Raw genomic sequence first — 25537 nt, 5'->3', positions numbered from 1 at the left:
CAGTACTGTAGATATTAGGTCAAATCAGTCAGAAAGACATTGACCTCCATGTTTCACACAGTACTGCCTTCTATTGATGGAATGTTAAAGAGAAGAACGATAATCGACCAAGTGTCTACAATTAATTACAATTAATATTACAATTAATATAATATCAGATAGAGTTTTACTGTACTGATCGTTTTTACATACATTATTCACCATAATGCAGTTAACCTTATGTAGAAAAATACCTGTCAAATCCAGTCCCTAATGATCGCAGACGCTAGTTTATATATTAATTGGGAGGTCTAATACTTTATTTAGTCATTTTTAAAATGGTAAGAAATACAATAGAATTGCCAGATTTAACAAACAAACAAATATTCTGGTTAAACTTGTGGGATACCTGTGGCCAATGGCACTAATAACTCCTGATCAAGCAGACATTATTTAAAAATAAAACATCCCTCATTGTACTAGTAATAATACACCTAAAATAAATCGATAAGTAGAGGCTATTATAATCATCATAGAGCATGACAAATAAATGGCTGGAATTTTCCTGTAGTATTAACATTTTTAGCTGACAAGTAGTCAGACTGTGAAATGAAATTTTTTACACTGCATTCTGAATATTGTATCAAGTATCCATGATGCTTTCTGAAGTAAAGCATGTGGTTCAGTGAAAATTTAACAGGATAGGATATCATTTGTACTGCTGAGACGTTTTTGGATGCACCTCTGTGCAAGGAGCGTTCTCACTGTGTTTCAGAGCAATGCCAGCGTGTGCAGCTGACATGCTTTTGGGAATATTCATTTCTCACATCAGAATCACCAATTATTTTCTCCTTTAAAGCTCTCTGTTGTGAATAGCTAAGTATCATTCAACCTGACTTCAGCTGTCATCGTTATGTTGGCTGGCGAGGATGAAAGAACCTCACGCATCCCCCAAGATGCCTGCACTACTGAGGAAACAACGTGCTTCAGTGCTGCGATGCTACTCCCTGAACAGCAGGGCTCGGTGTCAATGTGCGAGTGGACACAACTCTGACTGGTGGCACTGGCCCCAGTAAACTACATTTAAAATAAAAACTACACAAAAAACATGCCATTATGTTTCATAATTATAATGTACCACACAATCCCACTCTGTGTAGAATACTTCACCTTTAATTTGAAGAACAAAGAACAAGAACAAAAACGGGGAGAGAGTACTTGCTTTGTGTACATCTGCAAGTTAGGGCTAGGCAGAGGGAATTTTGAATCAGCTGTTGAATTTGTTCCCTAACCAAGGGGCATGTGCAACTGGAATTTGAATGCATGCGTATGATGTCAGCCTTGTCACCTCCAAGTAACTGGCCTCCAGTGGATTAAGCTGCCATATGGGAGAGTCTTGGTAGCCAGCAGCAAAACCCTTTCTCAAGCTGATGTGTCACATGCCATTTATTTTACCTCCACTTGTTCTGTGCAAGCATAGCTGTTTTGTTTCCACAGTTTTCATATATGTATATATGTATATATGTATGTGTGTATATATATATATATATATATATATATATACACATATATTAAATCAAAGTCTTTGTACACAGCACCAAGGAATCTGTTCAATTAATTTACTGCTCTTTGACGTATCTATATAACCAATTCCATGGAGGTTGCTTTTATTATTTTTAGTATTTCTGAACCTGAAAAATAATTAGGGAAACATTACTAACATTGTCGTCAGAGTGCTCATGAAGGCAGTGATGTATGTGCCTTGCAATATAGTAAGAAACTCTACCCCCCTTTTGAGAACTGCACAAATTCCACTTTGATGTAAATATCAGCTGAACACATGAAGGAAGGAAATTGAACACTGCCTGAACAAAACAAATATCATCACAGACAAAAGTATTAACCCTCCCACATAAACTCTGTAACATTAGGAAAACCATACTATATATTAAAAAATAGTTATAATAAAAAAAATGCACTAATTCAACCATAAAACACTATACTGCATCATACATTTATGAAATCCACTGTACAATCTACTGCAAGCACAGCCATAGATCTATAAATAACATATTGGGTTCACTGTGCTGTAATACACTGGACCATGGGAATACCACAATTTACAATAGTAAATGCTTCTAATCCCTTCAGACCTGAATTATGTTTTGAAAAATATAACAATGCCTATTTCTTATATTTAATGCAACCAGAAATAACACTGGTTCATCTTTAAATGAACTTTTTGTCCATTTGAAAGGACATCGGCTCCAAACAGTTCTAAAATACCAATACCAACATGATATCATATATAGCACTATAGTTACGGTACAGTGTAAGGTCATTACACTGCACTATATTTACGTTACAGTGATGATGTATTGTGAGATCATTAGACTGCAGAATAGTTACAGTACAATGTGAGGTCATTTGAGAGCATTAAAGTTACAGTACAGTGTGAGGTCATTACACTGCACTATAGTTATGGTAGAGTGTGAGGTCATTTGACTGCACAATAGTTACAGTACAGTGTAAAATCATTAGATTGCACTATAACTATTACACAGTGTGAGGTCATTACACTGCACTATAGTTACAGTACAGTGTGAAATCATTAGACTGTACTATAGTTACTCAACAGTGTGAGGTCATTACACTGCTCTATAGTTACGGTACAGTGTGAGGTCATTACACTGACTATAGGTACGGCACAGTGTGAGGTCATTACACTGCACTACAGTTATGGTAGAGTGTGAGGTCATTTGACTGCACTATAGTTACGGTAGAGTGTGAGGTCATTACACTGCACTACAGTTATGGTAGAGTGTGAGGTCATTACACTGCACTACAGTTACAGTACAGTGTGAGGTCATTAGACTGCACTATAGTTACGGTAGAGTGTGAGGTCATTACACTGCACTATAGTTACAGTACAGTGTGAGGTCATTACACTGCACTAAAGTTACGGTACAGTGTGAGGTCATTACACTGACTATAGGTACGGCACAGTGTGAGGTCATTACACTGCACTACAGTTATGGTAGAGTGTGAGGTCATTTGACTGCACTATAGTTACGGTAGAGTGTGAAATCATTAGACTGCACTATAGTTACAGTACCGTGTGAGCTCATTACACTGCACTATAGTTACAGTACAGTGTGAGGTCATTACACTGCACTATAGTTACAGTACAGTGCGAAATCATTAGACTGCACTATAGTTACCGTACAGTGTGAGCTCATTAGACTGCACTATAGTTACGGTAGAGTGTGAGGTCATTACACTGCACTATAGTTACTGTACAGTGTGAAATCATTAGACTTCACTATAGTTACAGTACAGTGTGAGGTCATTACACTGCACTATAGTTACGGTACAGTGTGAGGTCATTACATTGCACTATAGTTACAGTACATTGTGAAATCATTAGACTGCACTATAGTTACGGTACAGTGTGAGGTCATTACACTGCACTATAGTTACAGTACAGTGTGAAATCATTAGACTGCACTATTGTTACCGTACAGTGTGATCTGATTACACTGCACTACAGATACTGTACAGTGTGAGCTCATTACACTGCACTATAGTTACGGTACAGTGTGATCTGATTAGACTGCACTATAGTTACAGTACAGTGTGAAATCATTAGACTGCACTATAGTTACAGTACAGTGTGAAATCATTACACTGCACTATAGTTACGGTACAGTGTGAGGTCATTACACTGCACTATAGTTACTGTACAGTGTGAAATCATTAGACTGCACTACAGTTACGGTACAGTGTAAGGTCATTACACTCACTATAGTTACGGTACAGTGTGAGGTCATTACATTGCACTATAGTTACAGTACAGTGTGAGGTTATTACACTGCACTATAGTTGCAGTACAGTGTGAGGTCATTACATTGCACTATAGTTACAGTACAGTGTGAGGTTATTACACTGCACTATAGTTACAGTACAGTGTGAGGTTATTACACTGCACTATAGTTGCAGTACAGTGTGATCTGATTAGACTGCACTATAGTTACGGTACAGTGTGATCTGATTAGACTCCACTATTGTTACAGTACAGTGTGAAATCATTAGACTGCACTATAGTTACAGTACAGTGTGAAATCATTAGACTGCACTATAGTTACAGTACAGTGTGAAATTATTACACTGCACTATAGTTACGGTACAGTGTGAAATCATTAGACTGCACTATAGTTACGGTACAGTGTGAGGTCATTACACTGCACTATAGTTACCGTACAGTGTGAAATCATTAGACTGCACTATAGTTACCGTACAGTGTGAGCTCATTAGACTGCACTATAGTTTCAGTACCGTGTGAGGTCATTACACTGCACTATAGTTACGGTACAGTGTGAGGTCATTACATTGCACTATAGTTACAGTACAGTGTGAAATCATTAGACTGCACTATAGTTACCGTACAGTGTGAAATCATTAGACTGCACTATAGTTACAGTACAGTGTGAGGTCATTACACTGCACTATAGTTACGGTACAGTGTGAGGTCATTACATTGCACTATAGTTACAGTACATTGTGAAATCATTAGACTGCACTATAGTTACGGTACAGTGTGAGGTCATTACACTGCATTATAGTTACGGTACAGTGTGAGGTCATTACACCGCACTATAGTTACAGTACAGTGTGAAATCATTAGACTGTACTATAGTTACTCAACAGTGTGAGGTCATTACACTGCTCTATAGTTACAGTACAGTGTGAAATCATTAGACTGCACTATTCTTACCGTACAGTGTGAGCTCATTAGATTGCACTATAGTTACCGTACAGTGTGAAATAATTAGACTGCACTATAGTTACGGTACAGTGTGATCTGATTACACTGCACTATAGTTACGGTACAGTGTGATCTGATTACACTGCACTACAGATACTGTACAGTGTGAGCTCATTACACTGCACTATAGTTACGGTACAGTGTGATCTGATTAGACTGCACTATAGTTACAGTACAGTGTGAAATCATTAGACTGCACTATAGTTACAGTACAGTGTGAAATCATTAGACTGCACTACAGTTACGGTACAGTGTAAGGTCATTACACTCACTATAGTTACGGTACAGTGTGAGGTCATTACATTGCACTATAGTTACAGTACAGTGTGAGGTTATTACACTGCACTATAGTTGCAGTACAGTGTGATCTGATTAGACTGCACTATAGTTACGGTACAGTGTGATCTGATTAGACTCCACTATAGATACTGTACAGTGTGAGCTCATTACACTGCATTATAGTTACGGTACAATGTGATCTGATTAGACTGCACTATTGTTACAGTACAGTGTGAAATCATTAGACTGCACTATAGTTACAGTACAGTGTGAGGTCATTACACTGCACTATAGTTACGGTACAGTGTGAAATCATTACACTGCACTATAGTTACGGTACAGTGTGAAATCATTAGACTGCACTATAGTTACCGTACATTGTGAGCTCATTAAACTGCACTATAGTTTCAGTACCGTGTGAGGTCATTACACTGCACTATAGTTACCGTACAGTGTGAAATCATTAGACTGCACTACAGTTACGGTACAGTGTGAGGTCATTACACTCACTATAGTTACGGTACAGTGTGAGGTCATTAGACTGCAATATAGTTACGGTACATTGCGAAATCATTACACTGCACTATAGTTACGGTACAGTGTGATCTGATTAGACTGCACTATAGTTACAGTACAGTGTGAAATCATTAGACTGCACTATAGTTACCGTACAGTGTGAAATCATTAGACTGCACTATAGTTACAGTACAGTGTGAGGTCATTACACTGCACTATAGTTACGGTACAGTGTGAGGTCATTACATTGCACTATAGTTACAGTACATTGTGAAATCATTAGACTGTACTATAGTTACTCAACAGTGTGAGGTCATTACACTGCTCTATAGTTACAGTACAGTGTGAAATCATTAGACTGCACTATTCTTATCGTACAGTGTGAGCTCATTAGATTGCACTATAGTTACAGTACAGTGTGAGGTCATTACACTGCACTATAGTTACGGTACAGTGTGAAATCATTACACTGCACTATAGTTACCGTACAGTGTGCGGTTATTACACTGCACTATAGTTACAGTACAGTGTGAAATAATTAGACTGCACTATAGTTACGGTACAGTGTGATCTGATTACACTGCACTATAGTTACGGTACAGTGTGATCTGATTACACTGCACTACAGATACTGTACAGTGTGAGCTCATTACACTGCACTATAGTTACGGTACAGTGTGATCTGATTAGACTGCACTATAGTTACAGTACAGTGTGAAATCATTAGACTGCACTATAGTTACAGTACAGTGTGAGGTCATTACACTGCACTATAGTTACGGTACAGTGTGAGGTCATTACATTGCACTATAGTTACAGTACAGTGTGAGGTTATTACACTGCACTATAGTTACAGTACAGTGTGAGGTTATTACACTGCACTATAGTTGCAGTACAGTGTGATCTGATTAGACTGCACTATAGTTACGGTACAGTGTGATCTGATTAGACTACACTATAGATACTGTACAGTGTGAGCTCATTACACTGCATTATAGTTACAGTACAGTGTGAGGTCATTACACTGCACTATAGTTACGGTACAGTGTGAAATCATTACACTGCACTATAGTTACGGTACAGTGTGAAATCATTAGACTGCACTATAGTTACCGTACATTGTGAGCTCATTAAACTGCACTATAGTTTCAGTACCGTGTGAGGTCATTACACTGCACTATAGTTACCGTACAGTGTGAAATCATTAGACTGCACTACAGTTACGGTACAGTGTGAGGTCATTACACTCACTATAGTTACGGTACAGTGTGAGGTCATTAGACTGCAATATAGTTACGGTACATTGCGAAATCATTACACTGCACTATAGTTACGGTACAGTGTGATCTGATTAGACTGCACTATAGTTACAGTACAGTGTGAAATCATTAGACTGCACTATAGTTACCGTACAGTGTGAAATCATTAGACTGCACTATAGTTACAGTACAGTGTGAGGTCATTACACTGCACTATAGTTACGGTACAGTGTGAGGTCATTACATTGCACTATAGTTACAGTACATTGTGAAATCATTAGACTGCACTATAGTTACGGTACAGTGTGAGGTCATTACACTGCATTATAGTTACGGTACAGTGTGAGGTCATTACACCGCACTATAGTTACAGTACAGTGTGAAATCATTAGACTGTACTATAGTTACTCAACAGTGTGAGGTCATTACACTGCTCTATAGTTACAGTACAGTGTGAAATCATTAGACTGCACTATTCTTATCGTACAGTGTGAGCTCATTAGATTGCACTATAGTTACAGTACAGTGTGAGGTCATTACACTGCACTATAGTTACGGTACAGTGTGAAATCATTACACTGCACTATAGTTACCGTACAGTGTGCGGTTATTACACTGCACTATAGTTACAGTACAGTGTGAAATAATTAGACTGCACTATAGTTACGGTACAGTGTGATCTGATTACACTGCACTATAGTTACGGTACAGTGTGATCTGATTACACTGCACTACAGATACTGTACAGTGTGAGCTCATTACACTGCACTATAGTTACGGTACAGTGTGATCTGATTAGACTGCACTATAGTTACAGTACAGTGTGAAATCATTACACTGCACTATAGTTACGGTACAGTGTGATCTGATTAGACTGCACTATAGTTACAGTACAGTGTGAAATCATTAGACTGCACTATAGTTACAGTACAGTGTGAAATCATTAGACTGCACTATAGTTACGGTACAGTGTGAGGTCATTACACTGCACTATAGTTACGGTACAGTGTGAGGTCATTACATTGCACTATAGTTACAGTACAGTGTGAGGTTATTACACTGCACTATAGTTACAGTACAGTGTGAGGTTATTACACTGCACTATAGTTGCAGTACAGTGTGATCTGATTAGACTGCACTATAGTTACGGTACAGTGTGATCTGATTAGACTACACTATAGATACTGTACAGTGTGAGCTCATTACACTGCATTATAGTTACGGTACAGTGTGATCTGATTAGACTGCACTATTGTTACAGTACAGTGTGAAATCATTAGACTGCACTATAGTTACAGTACAGTGTGAAATCATTAGACTGCACTATAGTTACAGTACAGTGTGAAATCATTACACTGCACTATAGTTACGGTACAGTGTGAGGTCATTTGACTGCAATATAGTTACGGTACATTGTGAAATCATTACACTGCACTATAATTACGGTACAGTGTGAGGTCATTACACTGCACTATAGTTACCGTACAGTGTGAAATCATTAGACTGCACTATAGTTACCGTACAGTGTGAGCTCATTAGACTGCACTATAGTTACCGTACATTGTGAGCTCATTAAACTGCACTATAGTTACAGTACCGTGTGAGGTCATTACACTGCACTATAGTTACCGTACAGTGTGAAATCATTAGACTGCACTATAGGTACAGTACAGTGTGAGGTCATTACACTGCACTATAGTTACAGTACCGTGTGAGGTCTTTTCACTGCACTATAGTTACCGTACAGTGTGAGGTTATTACACTGCACTATAGTTACAGTACAGTGTGAAATAATTAGACTGCACTATAGTTACGGTACAGTGTGATCTGATTACACTGCACTATAGTTACGGTACAGTGTGATCTGATTACACTGCACTATAGTTACAGTACAGTGTGAAATCATTAGACTGCACTATAGTTACGATACAGTGTGAGCTCATTACACTGCACTATAGTTACGGTACAGTGTGAGGTCATTTGACTGCAATATAGTTACGGTACATTGTGAAATCATTACACTGCACTATAGTTACGGTACAGTGTGAGGTCATTACACTGCACTATAGTTACGGTACAGTGTGAGGTCATTACACAGCACTATAGTTACCGTACAGTGTGAAATCATTAGACTGCACTATAGTTACCGTACAGTGTGAGCTCATTAGACTGCACTATAGTTACCGTACATTGTGAGCTCATTAGACTGCACTATAGTTACAGTACCGTGTGAGGTCATTACACTGCACTATAGTTACCGTACAGTGTGAGGTCATTACACTGCACTATAGTTACGGTACAGTGTGAGGTCATTACATTGCACTATAGTTACAGTACAGTGTGAAATCATTAGACTGCAGTATAGTTACTCAACGGTGTGAGGTCATTACACTGCACTATAGCTACGGTACAGTGTGAGGTCATTACACTGCACTATAGTTACTTTACAATGTTGGTGTATTGTGAGATCATTAGACAGCAGAATATTTATTGCACAGTGTGAGGTCATTAGACTGCGCTATACTTACTGTACAGTGTGAGGTCATTTCACTGCACTATATTTACTGTATAGTGCTGATGTCGTGTGAGATCATTAGACTGCATTATAGTTTTGGTACAGTGTGAGGTTATTTTATTCCTTTTTTTAATTATACATTTTATTTTATAGTTATTATCAACTCATTTCCTTGTTCTGATGCACAGTTTTTTTAGTAGTACGGTAATGAATCAGTACTGGAGAACTGAGTGCAATAACAAGGCTTCCCACCTACTGTCCATTGTAATGGACTGCAATATTTGATAAAATCTTGTATAAAAACTTGCAATCAAACATCTGGTATTAAAGTTTAATTAATAAGTTCCATCTTTAAATATTTTATTAAAACTATTAAATCTTGCAACCAATATCTATAAATGTGAATAAAATGCAAAAATGTTATTTACTTTGCTGTGTGGGGAGCAGTTCTGTCATGCCTCTCTTTTAATGGACACAAGGTCTTAAGGGTGTAAGGTATATTTACTACAGTACAGTGTGGTTTACTCATTGCCCAGTGTAGTAAAGCACAGTGAAGGCAAACTCAGAAGATCATTAAACAATTGTAAAGTCACAGTAAAACAAAGCAAAATGTGCAAAACTCCTGTGGGCAATTTACCAAGGCAGATGTAAGAGTCCAGCCTGAAAATGGATGCTTTCAGGAACAAGTTAAGACAGATAACATGGAGCTGTTCCCCTGAGAAGGTCAGAAAGAGTATAGTATTAAAAAAAACAAGTGTAAAAGAAAGAGAAAGCCGATGTAGCTATTCTGAGTGCAGGAACGGTTTGTTCTGTTCGTCTGGAGAGAGTTAATACTCTGGCTGCCACATTCACCAACTGTTGTTTTTGTTCTTTTTTAATCAGAGATCATTAAGGTAATCTGTTACGAACAACAGCACAAACAGAGTTCATCAAGGCAGGCCTCTGAATAAGCGCTTTCAAAAGTAATCTCAGCGTAATAAAAGGATAGACCATTGGTTTTATTTCCACTGAGCACCTGAAGGACAATCTGCACAGCTGTGTTCAGAAGCACCGCCTGCAACTATCAACCCTTGGTGAACGGGAGGCCGCTGGACCGATTTCAGTGGCTGCAGATCAGTCCTTCTCCAATTTAGGGCGAGTTCTTCTGAGGTAATGAACATGAGTTTGAGTCTGTACAAGGTACAATAAATGAAAACCCCATTAATCTGCATGTCATTTGAGCTTACTTGAAAATAACAACAGGAATCACTACGGGCATTATTTTATGCAATATTTAGACAACACGAAAAGCAAAGGTTTTATGGAGAAAGAAAAATAATAATGAAAAAAAATAAACACACATTTGAGAAGACAGGTAAAGGGTTAATGGTAAGGATTTTTTTTTTTTTTTTTAATTCTGTTCCTCTGCTGTGAGGATGTGCTGATTCTCTTCTGCTAGATCCTGAAGGCAGTCTGTAACGCGAGTTGTTTGTGCCACAGTAAGCTTGTTTTGTTTCTTTGCCATTCGTTCCTCTCTGAAGGGGATGACCTGAGTGTGTTCAGGGGCCACATGCTGAACTGGGCTTGTGCCTACATGTTCATGCTCAGTTAAGTGTACTGGTAATATGTCGCATAAAAAAAAGTGAAAATGCCAACATTAGCTAAATCTATTTAATCGAAGACCAGCAGGCAGTGCAGGAAATGAGCTGTGGCTACAGCTCATGTTTAGCTTTTCTAAGTTTGTACCTGGAAGTAAGTGTGACCAGATAACTAAGTAGTGTGACTGACTGTGTGAATCTATTTTTCACATAAGTACAGGGAGGGGGTTTGATATGGGCCGACTTTTAGAAAATTTAAGAAGCAACCCTATATCCTTAAGAGATTAGGGTAAGAAGACAATGAAAGCATCTTGTTGTTTATACAGAAATACTAAGAATTACCAGAGGAGATTATTTTCACTTGTATTTTACTAGGTGTTATTTTAATTTTACATCAAAACTTCAAAAAGAAAATATGAAAATGTTGTGCAGGAAAAAAATATAACATCTCCAAGGCAGCAGGAAGAATCTGTCAGAATCAGCTCCCAGCTTTGATTCAGTAAAAATGTAATTATTTAACTCTAACACTAGATACTGAATTATGATGCAAAGCTCCACAGAACACACATTCGGCAAATATAGTGTTCGGAGGAGGTTAATCTGATGACTGAAAACTAAAATGAGGGCATGTATTGATTGTTTCCAGTACAAAATTAAAATGGGATTATAATTGATCCAATCAAACAGTTTGTTGATATGTGGGTCTGTTGTCCCACCACAAATATACATGGGTCAATCTAGATACTGAAATGGGACAAATTGCAGTCCTTGACCTTGTTAAACATTTCTTAACATTCATACACAAAAAAGTATGCTACAATGGTAGCAATATAGGCTTATTATTATGATTAGTAGTAGTAATAATAATGTAATGTTCAATATAATGGAAAATAATTACATGTTAGCAAACAATGGAAAGAGCTGCCTGAGTACTCAGCGTTCACTTTTGTTTAAGATTTCTACATAAAACAGGGCTTTGATGATTATGACCTCAGTATTCTGTGATTATACACACACTGATTATACTCACAGAATGTGACAGTGTGTAACTGCAGTGATTTATAGGAGATGTGTAAGGAATTAATAGTTGATGATAGTTTTACAATCCTGAAAAGAAAAGGTGGGGCGTTTTAAAATGGCAAGCCATCCTTGATAAATATCGAAGTACCACTGTGTCTATCAGGAAAAATTAGGTATTTTGTGAAGGGAACATCACTTTCTATCAGCTGCTGTGCAGTACAATAACAAGTCTAGTGCCTTCCCACTAATCCCTGCCGAGACCTGTCAAGTACACATTCCCCAAATGATTTAGTGTGTGGTACACCATAGACAAAGCACAGTAAAGTAGTGAAGCATAGTATAAACAGGGCATCACATGGAGAATTATCATATATGGATCCATTAATCTAATACCCAGTTTAGTATGAAACTGTGAAAGCCAATCAAACTGTGTATTATGTCTAAATGCTAATTAAAATTACAGCAAGCATGCCTCTTGGTTTTATTGGAGGTTTTTATGAACCAGATGTAATGAAAATCAGGATCCTTGCTCAAATTAAATAATTGCATACGTTTCACTTTTTTAAATGGTTACCCGAAATCAATCCATCTAGCTGCACGTTTGGGGGAAAATCATCGGAAAGCGGAGCTATTTTTGGAAGATTCATCCAGGGATTAAAGCATTTGAACCAGTAACTGACAAACAGCATCACTCAGCACACACTGGAAAAATCAAGCTGCACAGAGAGAGCTGACTTTCCAGACAATTTCAATGGCATTACATTGACCCAACTCGCATAGATCAATTACTGGCAAAGTATTTACATTTTGACACCTGCTTCACGTTCACTGCACTTGTTACAGAGAGTATGCATATTACACACAATGCACTATTTAACACACTAAACCACACCAGTGATATTGTGAACGAGGTAAGACGGGGAGAGAACACACGACTGTCTATCTGTTGGCCTGTGGAGTACGGTGAAGCAGGGAGATTCTAGCCATGTCAGAGATTAGTTGGCCTTTAGTCAGGCAGCAGGAATCCCCAGAGTCCCCAGAGCTGACAGTTGAACATGATTTCCACTCCTTCTGTGATTGACTGTGCCGGGAAGGTGGCTGAGCCAAAGACCTCAATCAAACGTCCATTGTAATTTGGTAGGAAGCCGTCTGCATATACAGTGAGGGAAAAAAGTATTTGATCCCCTGCTGATTTTGTACGTTTGCCTACTGACAAAGAAATGAACAGTCTATAATTTTAATGGTAGGTGTATTTTAACAGTGAGAGACAGAATAACAACAAAAAAATCCAGAAAAACGCATTTCAATAAAGTTATAAATTGATTTGCATGTTAATGAGTGAAATAAATATTTGATCCCCTATCAATCAGCAAGATTTCTGGCTCCCAGGTGTCTTTTATACAGGTAACGAGCTGAGATTAGGAGCACTCTCTTAAAGGGAGTGCTCCTAATCTCAGCTGGTTACCTGTATAAAAGACACCTGGGGGGCACAACAGCACACAAAACTGGCCCCAAGTGGAATTTAATTCCTTCCAGGAAACATATACTCCAGTAAAGTACCTCAGTTGCAGAGGTTTAAAAGCTTGCCCAATTATTTGACTATTAATAAGAATAATTGGTGTGACATGCATTTCCTGTCACTGTCAACCCACAGCAAATCCCCACTGGCCGGGTCTCTTTCCTAATGCTGCTGTGATTAACAAGCAGCAACTTCACGGAAAGCACTTTAGATACTGTGAATTATCAGGACTAAGAATACTTTACATAAGAAACTGGATGTACTGTAAGGCTCAGTGCCCCACAAACACATTCTGGATAGGCAGGACAGGTCCCTTCTCCAGAGGGAAATGTAGCATTTACTTTGCTCCCAGAATAGCTTTGGTCTCCATGATCCTTAAGGCATTTCTAACTTAGTTCCAAATGTATGATGAAGTGCCCTTCTGTAATACATTATGGAATCACTTCCTGTTGCCTAGCAACTCAATCAGTGAAGTATTTAATTGAGCTTGTTTAAACTTATCTTAAGGACTTTGCCATCCAAGTTCTGTAGAACGACGTCTGCAGCGTTAAACCTCAACAAAGTGGTTTATTTACCCCAGTAATTAAATTTCATTGCCTGACAATCCCTGAGATTCTCTGTAAAGTTAACTCAATCAAGTCAATCCTTCAGTACAATAGTTGATTGACAATACCATATCTACCTAACATATTTGGAAAATGTATGGAAGGTGAGCATATGCTTGCTCTACATGCTTTCAAAGGTAATCTGAAATAACTAGACGGTGGTTTTGAAAAGCAATCAGAATTTGTTGTAGATCTTATGGTGGAGATGCCTACAGGTCTACGGATCGAGTCCTCTGAAGGGCTGGGTGAGCATGTCTGTGAATAATGTTGACGTACAAAGGTAGTACATCCACATAACTACATAACTTACTAACTTACAAAACACTTCCTTACTACAACTCTCCTAGTTGAGCAGCTTCCACATCTCCCACCAGACAATGATACATGTTTCCAGAGCTCAAAGCAAATTACTTCTCTCATCTATGATGCCTCAGTTTGCCCTGTGAGGAAGTGGACAGCAGGGGCACTCGCATGTCAAAAAATATATTTATTCAGACAGAAACATTCAAAATAAGCACTTGCTCAAGAACCATGAATAAAACACATATCATACAGCGTGGTGTCCAGGTTGGGCAAAATGATAGTCACCACCCAAAACTGACCTTACAAATTCTTTGTATTCCCTTTTTTCTAGTCTGGTACTCTGATAGCATCCCAGTGCCTCTGTGCCTTGGCAATTCTGTCAGCCCATCCCAGAAACACAGAACAGACATCACCGAGATTAACGTCTATAGGCCAAGCAGCCTCAGCCCTGCCAGATGCCCACTCTGGAGAGGAGATTCCTGTATATTTTACAGACTAAAAAGCACAAATGTAATACCTGTGTGTGCTGCATGATGAAACTATGCGATAACTTTATAGCACTATTTGATTCAATAAAGGCACCTCACATAAGCATATTGAGCATCATTCTTTTTTTTATGATTTCTATTATTGGTACTGTCTAATATGTTGTGCACATGAGAGCTCTCAAAGTGTGATTTCAATGTTTTTTTGATTCCATCTGTTGGCAATCATAATCTCTGAGGGTCACAGTAGAATTTGTTTACTGCATTACATAATTGTAGTATAATCAGAATGATGCACAATTCTCAGTATAAATAATACTTTTTCAGGCAATGCTAGTTTTATTGTACACTGTATCCAGTCTATTTTTGAGTGTCCCTAAATTGTCAGCTTCAACCACATCGCTGGGGAGTTTGTGGTTGTAATAACTCTGTAGTGAAGAAGTGTCTTATTTTTCCTTTTCCTTTTAATAATTATATTTATTTTGTGGTATATATTTAAATGTCAGTGATGAAGCAAACGATTACTAAGATAAAGGATACTGAACTACTGTAATTAGCCTGTGAGTATCAGTTGACTATGCCACACCAAATCGCCAAACAGCAACACGAACACACACAAACACAAAGCACATGCACATACTCACTCACAAAAACACCGTAAGGGCCAAGACATAATACATGCTTTTTCAGTGATGTGGTTTATAAAATGTTTTAGTTAAAGCCATGTACTGAAATCTGAAAATACATAGTATTATTAAATTATGCTGAGGTCACATATAGTTTGGTGCTGCCATTCACACTTCAACTGTCAAGACAAACCCCCTTATTTTTAAGATTAAGCACAAAAAGCCCAAAACAACACTTGTGGACAATAGCACATTTGCACAAAAATGTTTTGCCAGTAAAACAAATGCTACACACTATGCATTAAAACTACACTGTGGGCACTACAGGAAACACACTGCTAGACACAGAGCTGCTTTTCTGTATACAAAATCACTGTGATCTAGTTTTTCATGTTTTTTTCTATGTTCAGAAACCAAAAGGATTTTGAGAGAAACAGGACTTCAAACAAGTTCAAAAAGCAAGCACTCTGCATTGCTAAGTAACAGGAACAAATCTACTCTGAGCTTCAAAAGGCTGCGCAGTAATTTTCTTCTTGCAGTGGCTGTGCCGCAATCAATACAGTGTTAATAGCTCTTAGCTGTATGTCAAAAGGTAAACTGCAGAGCTGTGGCCATCTGGAAGCAGATTAACTTTCATCTTTCAGTGGGGCTCCAGGTAAAGGACAGAAACATACAGCTGAACTGACCAGCGCAGAAACCCTGAACTAGCCTTTGACTAGACCTATACCATGCTCAAGCCCAACGCTATGTCTGCATATGCTTTATGGATTTATAAATTGACAACAGACAAAACAACCTGCAGCGCACAATGCAATGGAATTTAATTGATAATATATTAAATAGTAAGAGATAAAGGCAGCCTATGTAGAGAATTCAATTTTGATATAATTTATATTTCGCTTCACTCCTCATTAAGCAGACACAGCAGGTGTTGTGCTTGCTTAGTTGTCCTGTGACGGTGCACCCTTTGAGAGCCCTTACACTGCAATAGTGCTTGCCCTGCTGGCATATGGTCAAATTCGAACTTCATCATACTTTACCCTGGTGTATCTTTAGCTTTAAATATACCAGTTTCACAGTAAATGGTCTAACTGATTATATTACATTGAAAGTATTATGATTAATACATTTTTAAAATAACAAATCATTTAATGAATGAAGAAATGTCAGTGGTGAGAAATAATCACTAAGTGCCTGAACTTGATGTTACATTACACACAGGGAGCAGGCCACAGCATTGCCCTGTATCCTAAATGGATTTCTTCTCAGGATACAACTACATAATTATTGTAGATGTCATGCAAGTAAAAACGTGAAACATTTCTGAAATTACATATGGTTTCAAAGCAATATAGTTGGACACAATAGGTCAATATAGAAAACATTACGCTCTCTCCTTTCTTAATGCACCATAATAATAAAAAAAAAATATATTATATATATATATATATATATATATTTAGTCCTGTTATTGCCAGGAAACGTGAACAGGAATAAAATAGTGAATAGTCTCAGTTTAAAGTTAAATATATTTAGCAACATGTAGGCGAATTGTAATTGCATAGCACACTGTGGATATCAGGGAATTTAAGCACTTTGGTGCTTTGATTGGCATAACTAACTTAACAATTAAAGAGGGAATGGGTTACCATGGCAACAAGACACGGCAGCTCCGGTAAAGTGGTGGCTACTGCAGCTTGAGGCAGGTTCCTCTTTCATCATCATTATTTTGGGTGGATATCAGAAAATAGGATACAATCATATGATTCTGTGGTAACCAAACTAAAATAGGCTGCTTTTAATTAAACTTGAGTTAATATCTCTGTGTTTGTAGGCGTTCACCGACAAGTTTGAGTGAGATCATTTCAAACATTTCAGACAATCACAGCCATGCTCTCACAGTGTGATGGGGGCACCTGGACAAAAGAAAAGCTGTTGATATGCAAGCACCTGCTGTGTGAGCCTGTATCTACTGTATAAGTTGCCGACCAGCTCCGTTATAATGCAGGTGGTGGCACTTGGTGTCAGGGGAAAAAACATCAAAGAAGACCTGAAAATTACGAGAAGTAAAGGCCTCCACAGTAAGAACACCCCTGCTCCTGCCCTGTAAGCAGAGCACCAAGTGAGGAAGAGGGAAGTCCCATTGAATATGTTTTTTTGGTTTTCTGTCTGAGTTGGGGTTTGAGGGTGAGCTTTCCCCAACCCAGAGTGGGAGCACTGATCTATCAAGGTGGTCATGTCAGTTCCACACAGTTACAAACCCTGGAATCCTGGAAGTAGCCCACCGATGTGCACTGAGACCTGCCAGAGCTGTCCTTCAATTTGGTTTTGCAGTCGGCTCATGTCCTGACAGCACCAGATGATGCAGGAGTCGTCCTCCTGAGTTTAACCTTTATTCAGTTTGGGAATGCCAAACATCACCAAGAATGTGTCAAATCAGCCAACAAATACTTACCCATCACAATATAAATATCATGAATGGCACTGGGTAAAACAGAAATTGGAACACTAAACTGACAAAATGTAATGCTGCCTGCTGCTGAATAGCTTTATATCTTGTTTTGCTCTCAAATGGCCTGATGGACTTTGGAAAACTGTGGAGAGATATCGAAATGTTTGACAGGAGGCAGGTCTTGCTGTCTGTCCTTGTATTGCCATCTGTGGACCTAATAGGGATGATTGTCTGCTTCCTTTGGGAGTGTAGGGCTTTGATGGTATCATAAATTCCCTGGATGTTATTTGTGTCAGCTAAGCTCTGAATCTCTTTGGCCATCTGGATCCACCAGTTATCCTCCATGGTCCATAGTGCACACTGAGCCTCAGCTCTGGCTTAGGAAAAGGGGCATTTTAATTTTATCCTCCTATATATTATATTGCTTTTATTGATCTCACAAAAGCGTTTGACACAATCAACCGTGACATAGCAACAGCTATCGAAACTTGGTGTGCCAACCAAGTTCTTATCCCTTTTGAAACAATTCCACATTGGAATGAGTGACAGAGTTCAGATTGCAGGACTTCACTCAAAGCCTTCAAGGTTGATTTGGGGGTTAAGCAGGGATGTGTTCTGGCATCTGTCATCTCCAAACTCCTCCTCACCACTGCCACTCACTCACTGTCATAGAAGATCTTAGGCACCACAGACGGGATCCACCTGCAGTATCGCTGGGATGGAAACTTCTTTGACTTGCGGCGGCTCCAAGCCCAAACAAAAACCCTGACCAGGCAAATCTATATGGTTTTTAAAATCATAATCTGAAGAGGCGAGACCTGGACTCTATAGAGATACCATATCCAAAAACTCAAAATCTTCCGTACTAACACCTTTGGCATAGAAGCCATCCTGGCCAAGTGACACCTTCGCTGGCTTGGACACATAATACATATGGCAGCCACATAAGGTATCATCAGTGCCAGAAGCAACTCAACCCTAAATCCCCATTACCTGAACCAGTGGGAGCAAGCGTGATCATCGACTTTGATGGACAGCTAAGAAAGATCTTTATATATTAATATATTTTTACATTTAATCAACTGCCACAGGAATTGTTTGGGTTACAATCTTGATAGTGTGATGAAATCATGATCTTAACATTACTCATTACTGTTTCCAACAGAATGCAGGTTAGTGAAATGCTCTTTAAAATGAGTTGCAATACTGTGCAGTAGGCTACATGGTTTATTAAGCACTGTCATAATCAAACAAGCGTGGCCTATATTTTCCAGCACACAAACTGCATTTGAATTAACCCCTACATTGCAAAGGAGAAGATTATTTTTCTGCAGTGCAAAACCAGGGCAAATGAGTCACAGGCCCCAAGGACTGTGATGCTGTGTAAGATGTTCAGGAATGGAATAACCTTGGAACTGAGTATTACTTCGGTTGTGTCCAGTATCAGCACATTTCCCAAGTTCATTCTAATGTGTTTTGAATCATGGATTTTTATCCTGAAATATTGTAGAAATATATAGGATTTATAAAGGGATTATACCATGATGATGGATCATACTGACGTCATCTGAGAAAAATCTGAGACATAATATCAGAATGATCGGTCTTCCTTGAAAGCAAAAACAAAAAAGCAAGTGATCATCTGCCTTTACCAGCTGGTAATTATAGCAGTTTATCTGGCAGAAACCACAGCGTTCTACTCCAAAGGACCCTGTGCAGAAATTTCACTTTAGGTTCCACTAATGTGAATTATCCAGACATATATTATAGAGAACATCATCTGTTGTTTAGTACTCAAGCTTCCATGTTTTGCTAACAATGCCTTCAATGCATCAGTTTTCCAAAAGGTGGGTAGTTTTATATAATTTGGTGCTATCGAAAAAGGAAGGAATCTCTCTCACACTCAAACTTTGATCTGCAAGTGTTGATAAAGTATTTACATGTATCGATGCTCTGTGCGCTTTTGGAATAAGGCATAAAAGTCAGACCTTCTGAATGAATCGATGTTATTGATTTTAAATCAGCACCCTGTGAAATTATTGCAATGGCTGGCTTCCATACATTTCAATGTACTTCCAGTTCATAATTTATCAGGTCCTGTTAGAAAAAAAAAAAAAAAAAAAACAGCAAGTCAACAATTTGCCATTCAAAAATTAGTCGCAGCAGGACTGTTATTAGTTTTTATTTTTAATTAGCAAGTGCCAGACGTGCAGTGGTCTGGACTGGCAGAAGTAGGCTGGGCAGACTTAAGAAGCCCTCAGTCTCTACTGTGTTGTAAATCCCAGCTCAGCACCTGACTCGATGTGGAAGGATGGATAAGTCACTTCATCATCTGTCCCTGACCATCCAGCTGTGAAATTGTGTACAAGATCAAATCCACTGCAGACTACCATAGATGTGGCCTTTCAGCCAAGCAGCCAACATGATAATTTGTATCATACATATAAAAAGCTGCATTATGAATGCTTATAGATTGCTCTGGAGCACTTACAATACAGCTAATAGATTATTTGCTTGGTCTCTCTGTAAGGGAGATATTGATGTACTTTATTCCCCCAAATGATTTCCCTTATGTTTGTTTAAAGCTCTGCTAGCATACACTCTGCTTGTGCAAAAATGTGCGAGATCTTACAAAATTATATTATCTGCTAAAATAATAGATGAGATGCAGATACAACTGTCGCTCTAATTCCTATTTTTGGTACAGGGTGATGCACCAGGATAAAAATGTACTGTGCAGCAGCAAATGTAACATTAATGTAAGCTAAATTATAAATATTATATCGAGCTCTAGGAGAAAATGCTTTTGATATATCCCCGTAGCTATATCAAAACAGTCAACAAATATTACATGCTAAGTTATTAGGTTTGAGGTCTGATGCTGGGTTTATTGCTGTAGGCGCTGCAGTCTGAGCACATTAGATTAGTGTATTTGGCAAAGACAAAAATTAAGCACAGTATTTCAGCAACATCATTCCTCTTCACTGCCTCGAATGTATAGACCTAGACCTAGACCTAACACCTTGCATTTAATTACATTTACATTTGTATCAATGACATATATCAGTAATGATTCAAAAAACTGTGTATTATCCAGGTAACATAAAATACTATGAGTCCTAATCCACATCTTGTGTAATTGTTTTGCAAGCTGTACTGTACTGCCATTACTAGGGGCTAATGATCACAGCTCATTAGCCCTCAAGTGGGAGAATTCATTCATTTTCTACAGCATTAATCTCCACAGTCACTCTTGTCACAGCAGTTCTGAAATCCATTCAGGTTTGATGTACAGAAGGCATTTGAAAAGTCACTTGTGCAATGTACTACAAGGTGAAGGTCTGTTACCAAGAGTCGGGGTTGCATTTACACATTTAAATCCTTAGCAGGTCATGAATATTCAAGAGCAATCTGTTAAACCATTGTCTGCCAGATTCTAACCCTGTCAAGGTTTAACCGAAATGCACACCAGATTTTGTTTTGTAAAATTTTGATAAGATTTTATTTTTTTCCTTGGTCCACAACATACCTGGTTAGTTTGATATCAAATGAGGTTAAAATCCAAAGAAACACTGGACTGTCTCATGCTGTAATGGCTAATGTGCCAGTGAGAAAAAAATACAAGCCTGATATTGCAGCAGATATGGTGCCCCTGAGAAAGGCTGAACAGCAGTTATAAAGCGTAGAGTAATGGATCACAGAAGCATTACTGGTATTCGCAGCAATGGCCTTCAGTACGATAAAGCTTTATACATTATGATTTTGACTGTGCATCAACAACAAAAAAAATGCATTTACCTATAAATTAAATACTTCTTCTGGCACATAACTTGATTTCTTTTGTTGTCAGTGTGGATGCTGTAACTATGGAGCATGGTTAACATACCTGAGGAAAATACTTTTAAAAGCTGTTCACTGTGTAAGTGAATAGTAACCCCAGCCCGTCAGCTTCACTGGCTCTGCAATAAATAATGCTGATTTAAAAGAAAACCACAGTGCAGAAATGTACAAGGCCTAACTGACAAAGGTTTACAAGAAAACTTAAGCAAAAAGATGAGTCTTATGCTCCCATTATCTGAGGAATCGCACCTCAGGAGTCATAAATAAATGTACTGAGCTCTGCTCCAGACACAGTAAATGAATTTCCTAATAGGTTTTAATGAGGCAGGAGTTGTGCCTAAAGGGAAGGAGATTTTACAGATTGGTGATGAAGAACTAGAGGCCACCTCAGACTGCCTGAACCTGCCCTAAAAGGTTTTTCATTCTTCTTCTTGTGAGTCTCAAGTTTTATTTAAATGACAACTGAAAACACAGTAACACACATCTGGTTATAAAAAGGTATACAATTGCCCTACCACCCTTATTTTGAGACCAAAAGTCAGTATTGATGTACCCTGTAGACACTGTCGATCTGCATGAAGAATGGAGGATCCGGTTAGAGAATGTGTCATTCTTTCATGCATTAGCTTAGTTTGTATATAGCAATACCTGAAACGATATACATTATAAAGGTTTAGCATGCAGGTACTAAATGTGCCCTATAGGCATCCCTTGATAGATAATGCTCTAGGTTAGGGGTGGCTAACCCTGGTCCTGGAGAGCTGCATGGTCTACAGGTTTTTGTTCAATCCAGATTGTTAACTGCTTAAATAAACCAATTGTGGGTCTTAATTAGGCAAAATGTCCATGTGTTCAAGGTATCCATTGATTGGCAATTTAGAGAGACCTGGAAAACATACAGGATTATAGCTCTCCAGGAACAGGGTTGGCCACCCCTGCTCTAGGTGCTCCACTTCAACCCTGCTATGAAGATGATTCAGAAGCTACAGCCCATATAAATGGATGTGTGGTGTTCTCAGGTACAAATCTCCAACTCATTTTTAGGCAGACGTGCTGGAAACAGACTTGACTGCTCAGTTTGTAAAGCAAATGAAAGGCGCTCATAGCAAGCAAACGGTCTTCTTGTACAGCTGCAGGGATTGAAACATGACAGGCACACCAGGAAGAACAGCAGCAAATGTGTCTGAGGTTTGCTTGACCCCAGTAAAACAAACGAATGATAAGATTGCAGAAGCTCACAATGTGCTTTTTTAGTAACAGTGGCCATGTTTACATGAATATTCCTCTGTCAAAAAACAACACAAAAAGCCATCAAGTGTTGGAATTGGAACTCACAATTCATACTGAGCTTGGTCAGCATTTTGGTATCAATATTTAAATCTCAATGTATTAGATTATAAATGTCAAGTACAATAACTATTGCTTTAATATAAGACAAGTACATAGCTTCAATATCAATTACCAGCCAGTTTACTTATAATTATAGCTGCCAGGTGACCCAGTCAAATTGTTTGGTCTCAATTGGAAACCACAAATATGAAGCGGTTGGGGGTTTTCACCTCCCACATTCTTACTGCACTTGACAGAGTTACGGTCAAGAAAGGAGCAATGCTTAGCTTTAATGCTGTGCTGCTGCTGATTTTACATGTGGAAACTGGGAATTTTGTACCATTTTCTATGCTGCTGAGAGTCAGATGAAAATCAGCTGCCATTCTGTACCGTCGTCACAGCAACCCCAAACGTCCTGGCTTTTCACTCGGGAAATCTGGCAAACCCTAGGAATAATACAAACCGTTTTTAAACTGATTATTAATGGTGATTTTCCACTTTGCAAGTCCACCCTTGGGGAATGTAAGCAGCTAATTATGCATCAGTGAACATGGTTTGAAATAATACATTTCTGTCTGACATACACTGTCAACCTTCACTGGAAGCCTTTCCATCCGGTGGCATGCTCAGCTTTGTGGTGAAGGGTTGTGTACGACATCTTGTTTATTCAGTCCATTTACCTTAATTAAGTATGATTAGATTAAAATCTACTTTCAATTTGGCTCCTATCATTTGGCCAAGGAATAAGGTACAAAAATCAACCGTTGTATTTTTTGGGTCATTCAATGACAAGACACCCAACAAATAATCACTTCTGATTGACAGCAAACTTGGTGCATAGGGTCTTTTTACAAGACTGGCATTTTCCAGTGCTTACTGATGTATTGAAGTATTTTTCATATAATTTTTCTATGCTGCTGCTATTGTGTATGCAACTCTCTTAATTTTGAAGAATTTCCACATTAAAAAAGTTTCCTGTACCATTTCCTCTATAAGCAAAAGCCTCTGGCTAAACACAGATCCCTCTAGTATCTCAGTAAGATTTAGGATTTCTTCCACTATCAGAACTATTTTCTACTCAGCAAGCAGTTCTTGATCCATGTGCATACATAACCACGGATGCCTAGAGCTTTCAATCGGAGGATTAGGGGCAGATGCACTAAGAGAGGCCAGTTGCTATACAAATATAACACTTCACAATTCACAAGAGACTCTGCAAAGTACATATTTGTATGTATGTACAGAGAGAAAAAAAAATCTAAACGAAGAGAGTCACGATATACTCATTTATATATTAGTTGCAACTTACAAGCAATATCCACAGCATCTCTAGCATTGATCTCTAGCCTCTGCACTGAAGAGGGGATTCACATGTAATAGATGTTAATACTGTGTGATTGAAATTTCAAATGTTTGCACGCACACATTCATCATTCCCTTGTCCAAAGGTCCCTTCACACGCAGATTCACCGATGCTTTTGAAAGCATTATTGATACAGAGAGTGAGCAGTTATATTATCCCGATGCTGGCATAAGAATAACGCTGTCATAGTAACTAAACAAGGAAAATAATACTCAATAAAAACACTGAAACCAGAGAAGGATAAATCTATTGGCAACATGGCAGTAGTGGCACATATCCATGTTACTAAGCTGGAACTGCGGGCCAAAATTGTGCACTAGTGCCCTGGAGGTATTTCAGGCCAACTGAAGCAAACCGAGGTTTTGCGTCGCCCCAAGGAGTAAAAACAAACACATCTGAAATCGATTCTTAACAACAAATCTGTATTGAGTGATACTGGGGTAATGAGGGCACAGCTTAAAAACAAAAGACAACAACCCACTGAACTGAAGTGCACTGAAACCAGGAGGTGCTCTGCATTGACAGTTTCCGTGAGACCATGTTCATTTAATATCTATTTAGTGTCACGTGAATACTTTGCAAGGGGATGCCCAATTCACCTAAGCTTGTGACTGAATATTGTGTTCAGACCTTCCCTGGGCCCTTTTGGCAGAACATAATATTTTCCATAAAAAAAAGAAAAGAAAAGGGTTAGTCTCTGTACAAAGTGAAGTGTTGCCTTCTCAGTCTCTACAAATTGGTAAACAATTGAAACCATTAATGCAGTCAGTAAGATTCCCATTATCACATAACATATGTAATAAAAAAAACTCTGATTCATAAAGTAGTCAACTAATTTCATACACCCACTGAGCAACACGTCATATACACTGTGGTACTACAGTTAGATTGCATGACACCACAGGAAACTGATATCGCACAGCTTTGTGCAGACATGAGATACCTCTAAAGGGACACAAGCAAGCAGTGTCTACAGGTGTTCAGCAAGTGCATTTTGACAGCAAATGTTGAATTGAAAGCCAGTGATGCAACTCAGTCGTATATG

At 38.5% G+C, this 25537-nt stretch overlaps 1 protein-coding gene across 4 annotated transcripts in view; it reads right to left on the bottom strand.

Moving 5' to 3' along the window:
• Positions 1-25537, bottom strand: part of fam184ab (family with sequence similarity 184 member Ab) — an 89783-nt gene that overhangs the window by 51553 nt on the left and 12693 nt on the right. The window lies entirely within an intron of this gene.

Source organism: Amia ocellicauda, chromosome 1 (genome assembly GCF_036373705.1).
Source record: "Amia ocellicauda isolate fAmiCal2 chromosome 1, fAmiCal2.hap1, whole genome shotgun sequence".
NCBI lineage: Eukaryota > Metazoa > Chordata > Actinopteri > Amiiformes > Amiidae > Amia > Amia ocellicauda.
Note: the sequence above shows the minus strand (reverse complement) of the source record. Positions and strands in the feature narration are given on the sequence as shown.